This window comes from Vidua macroura, chromosome Z (genome assembly GCF_024509145.1).
Source record: "Vidua macroura isolate BioBank_ID:100142 chromosome Z, ASM2450914v1, whole genome shotgun sequence".
Classification (NCBI taxonomy): domain Eukaryota; kingdom Metazoa; phylum Chordata; class Aves; order Passeriformes; family Viduidae; genus Vidua; species Vidua macroura.
In genome coordinates, this window is record NC_071611.1 from 72,096,974 (window position 1) to 72,102,007 (window position 5,034).

The 5,034-nt window shown below is 34.9% G+C and overlaps 1 long non-coding RNA gene across 1 annotated transcript; it reads left to right on the plus strand.

The window, feature by feature from the left end:
* Window positions 1–3,991: 3,991 nt before the first annotated feature.
* LOC128822619 (uncharacterized) lies at window positions 3,992–4,786 on the plus strand. The gene is made up of 3 exons (XR_008441518.1): window positions 3,992–4,224; window positions 4,399–4,491; window positions 4,715–4,786. It is a non-coding gene; the product is annotated as an uncharacterized LOC128822619 (long non-coding RNA).
* The last annotated feature ends 248 nt before the right edge of the window (window positions 4,787–5,034 follow it).

Consider the following 5,034-nt stretch of genomic DNA (forward strand, 5'->3'; position numbering starts at 1 on the left):
GAATACAGACATGGTAGTCTGTTCATGGGATCTTACGCTAGAACTGTGTTAATTGCTCTTGTATTGACTAACTCAGGTGGCTTACACAGTGAATTCTTTTTTGTGCACCTAAACAAAAGTGACTATTTTCTTCTTCTCATTTGATAAAATTGCAGTAAATAAATGTCAATCTTACATCTCTTGCTATTAACACTTAATAGCATTGAAGACGTTAATGAAAAACAAGGTACGCACCTGGCTTTTCTTTTTTTTTTTTTTTTTTGTTTTTGTGGCCCGGTCGCTTAAAGAAGATAAACTCAAGTGAAGATGCTCTTACAAGACTTTCCAAAGAATATAGTCTTTCATTAAATCAGGTCCTAATCATATTTAATTCACTTTCCTGTCCAGAAAAACTGTTTTTAAGAACTGATGTTCTTAAAGCAAAGCTTGGGAATATCTAATCTTTCATTAATTATTTCTGCTTTTAGTCCAAGGAAGACCTTTTAAAGTTAAAGAGATGTTTTTGGAGGACATTTTATGAAGCACTGGGTATACAAACAGAGATGGAGAAGCAGCAAGGTTGGTGGACTTGTTAATTGTTCTGGCTTGACAATGGGTCTCATTGATTGATTGACTGAACAACAAGTAAAATGATTCTCTGTTAAAATTCTAAGGTCAGATTGTTAAATGAGGCATGATTAGCACGTATCTTTAAAACTCTGTGTTTACATTGCTGATGTAAATTGTGGTTGAAAAAAGTATTTTTACTTTCAGTAGTTATAGTCTTACTTCTTTCAGTTGATAAATGTTTTATTTTTCCTAATTATTATGAAGTAGAATTACATACATGCGTGGGCTTTGCCCACATGAACACTATAGAAACATAAGATACAATATGCATACAATATGCTATGAACATTTTTAAGTGCATTCTTCAGACATGGATGCATTTAACATATTTAGGTCAAGGAGTAGTAGCACACTTGAACCAAATATAGGAGGTTCTTTTCTATTGATTAAATATTTGGGTATATTGATCACAATATTTGAGAAGTTTTCCTGACAGCTGAAAGGAATTATTCTCATGAGTATTAAAAATAATTTTTGAAAGGCCAACCCCAGAGCTGTAACATACAGTCCTAACTACACATTTATCATGGTGCTCAGCTCTGATCCCCATGGCTAGAAAAGCTCCACTGGGGCACTGATGGCTTCTACTGTTTCTTTCACTGGTGCACAAAAATCAGTTGGTATGTGCAAGAGTTACATCACTGCTCTTTGGCATTTCACTTCTGGAGAAAGATCTGGATTGAGAATTGTGTAGAAGTTACTTATTAATCTCATTTGAATGCAGCAAGTTGCAGGCTTCATGGGGTTAAGCAACCTTCTGACCTTGTTCTTATAGCAGATTTTTGCAGTGGTGCACTTTGGGTGTCCTTAATCATGGACTTTGTATTGGACTGGTAACAGTGTTCTACATTAAATAAGAGGTCAAATAGTTTTAACTTTGTGATTAGATATCGCTATTTTTTTTAAAACTGAAATTAGTGGATAATTAAGATGACTGCAAAACTTTTCATGGAAATCCTTTTTGTATTGTAGAAGAAAAGCAGCAAAGCACTCTTACTGAGTGGTGTTCTGCTCGAGAAAGTTATAGTAAGCTGGAACCTGAGAGACCAAGATTTGTCCCAAGGACAACTGAAGAGTGTAATCTGTTGGGTGATGATGGTGCCACAGTATTTAATCAACTGGTAAGTTTTTCCTTTTGTTGGGAGATGGGTGTAAATCTGCTTTAAAAACTGTTTTCTGAAGATACTACTCCTGTAGAATTTCTTGAAGAATATTAACATACTTTATAGATGATTTTTTTTTTAATTATCAAAAACTTCTCTAACTAAAGTCTGCTTTTCACTTACAATGGTTTGTACACAACTTTTCTTCAGCGTAAATGACCAAACTACCATTGATTAAAGTACTTGCATGATGCAATAAATGCATTAACTGGTGCCTGAATGCTGGATTTCTGATTGTTACTTGGAAAAGCAACTGTTCCATTTTTTCATGTGTAATATATGAGAATAAAGGTAAATCTTGGAAGACATCTATCTTTCAGCACTGTTTTTTCTCTTCAGACTGAAAAAGATGCGAATTGCCTTGAACTATGGTCAATAAAAGAAATGGATTCTTGTCTGTCTGACATCTGGTTGCATAAAGATATTGATGCCTTTGCTCAGGTGTTCCATATCAATTTAGCTGAAAATGTCAGTGGTAAGTCTATCATCTTATTACATAAGAAAAAAAAACCAGTAACAAAATGACTTTAACTTCTGTGGCTGCTTTGTCTCCAGGTTCAAACGTTGTTAGGTTTGAATTCTGATGCCTATTGGAAAAGTGAATAGCATTAGCAGAATTAATGCATTGTTTAGTTATTTTTTGGTTTGTGCTTGTTTTGAAATATTAGCAAATGCTGTGGTGTGTCTAAAGTAGTGTTAAATTCATATGAACTGAGTGGTGGGATGAAGTCAGAAAACAAATTCTGTCTGGCCTGGATTTTAAAAATCATGTAAGCCACATTCACAGCACCTTTAGGTGAAAAAGAAAGAATGTTTTTCTTTGGTTTGCTGGTTTATTTGTTCATTTATTTATTCATTTGTAATTCTCAGCTGATAATAGGCACAGTGAAACCAGTGCAACTGCACTAATGATTGCTTCAGGGAGAGGCTTTTTGAGTCAAGTAGAGCAGCTGATCAGTATGGGAGCAAGTATCCACTGCAAATCCTCTAATGGCTGGTAAAAAACAAACAGGCAAACCAAAGCATAGATTTGTCAGTATACAAATGAGAAAGAATTTTCTTTAACATTTAAACTAATTGCTAACTTAACAGGCTACTGTAAGCAATAGTAAATTTTGACATTCGAAACATATTTGAACTTCTGTTTATCACATTGTATTCCTGAAATTATAAATTGAATTCAGAGTCTTAGGCTGTGTGTCTTTTGAAGCAAGAAGTTTAAAAAAGATTTCTGTGTACTCTTTCAGGATGGCTGTGGACTGGGCTAAGCACTTGGGAGAGACAGAGGTGGTTGACTTGTGGGAATCCTACAGGTAAGCTAAAACGACTTTGTAGAAACAGCTGAAGGGAAATGTTGAAGAGAAATTTGCATTTTGGCTTCTAATCAGAACAATTTTTAGCTTTTTGTGCCTTTAAGTCTGACCTAAATAGCAGGATTTATTTGAGACCAGGAATGTTTCAAAACCATGCTTTTTAAAAAATGGTGTTTGTAGTCAGTGTATTTCTTTGATTATGTTTGATTATTGATTTGCACTTGATTATATGCAAATCATAGGATAAGTATAGTTAGAGTGGTATAGACTTCTTTCATATTTTTTTTTTATCATTTTGATGAGGGCATTGCTATCATGATTATATGTCTAGGCAGGAAATGAGTCTAGTGACTTAGATAAATAGAGATAATGATTCTACTATGTACCATTTTAATTTCAGATGCTTATTTAGGAAACAAACCTGTTGTGGTTTTGTCTATACATTGTTGTCCATACATAGTAGCCATATGAAAGAAATTCAGTAGAAGTGACATTTATACTAGGTCATTCAAGAATTGGTTTCTGATTAACGTACAGTTACAGTTCAGTTGTCGTTTTGCAGAGACTAGTATTTTTAGAACACTTTTTAGTGTAGTTTCCACTTGCATAGTACCTACTTATGGGAGGAAAACATTTGGGAAAACATTGCTTTGAAATACTTTTTATTTAACAGGTAAACAAGTAGTGTCTTTATACTTTGAGTTCTGACACTTTGCTTATGGCTGTGTTTCAATAAAGAGTAAGAACTGAAAGTTATGCTAAAAATTGAAGTTTCATGCTTTGTTGGATTGCACTTAAACCAGTGAACAGAAAGAGTATTTTGGAGGTGCTGTTCTGCTACACTTGAAAATTAAAATTGGAAAGGAGTAGTCTTGTTGGTGTTGATCTAAGCTTAGTTGGTGGCTGAATGCAAACCTGAAACAAACAGCCTTGATTCTGGTCTGGTCTGTGCATTTTGCTATTTGCTTCAGCAGGTTTTGGAAATCTGGATGAAAGCTCCCTGGTCTGAGCAAGTGCTAGTGAGCTTAGCGCAGAGGACAGAGAACTACTGACAGCTTATCATCACAGTTTTGATGAAAAGGTGGATCTGGACCTCATTATGCACTCACTTCATAACATCTGTCATAGTTGTGAGACCGGTAAGTATAAACACACACTCCCAGCCAATGATTGTACTTTGAGCCTTTGATGAATCCTGCCCCTCTTTTGGAAACACTACATAGGTAAAACCTTCCAAATACTACTCTGCACAGTACTGATGGATATTTTAAGCGAATTTGCTGCTTAACTCTGCAAACCTGCTTCTCTTTCAGGAGCGATTTTAATATTTCTTCCTGGATATGATGAGATAGCTTGAGGGACCGCATTCTTTTTGATGACAGGAGATTTGCTGACCATGCGCACAGGTAAAGCCTCTATGGTTGAGGTTTTCACTGTGTCTTCCAAAAACACTTAAATGTGCATTAGATATCAGGTTTTCATGCTTCATTCAAATACTCCGACTTTGGATCAGAAGAAAGTCACCTCCTGCTGTGCGCAAGATAGTACGATTTAGAGGACTTTGTCAGATATTGTATTAATCTCTTTTGTCTTTGCTTTTAACTATAGTTCTGGTTGTTTTAATTGCAGATTCTTTCTACAAATACAGCAGAAACCAGCATAACAGTCAATGATGTGGTATTTGTTATTGGCTCAGGCAAGGTGAAAGAGGTATGAGTGGTTAAAACCTTCTGTGACAAGTAAACTTCCTAGTGTTATTCTAACATATGTAATAGGTAAATTTTAGAGTACTATTTTCTTATAGTAGGCTGACAGCTAGTGCATGTCAAGTAACAAAGATCACAGAAGTTTTGACATTCTTTTCATGACAAATACTGTAAAAAATTAGCTGTTAATAAACCTTGTAAAAGCTATTGTAGATTGAAATGTTGATGCATTTTACAGTTTCT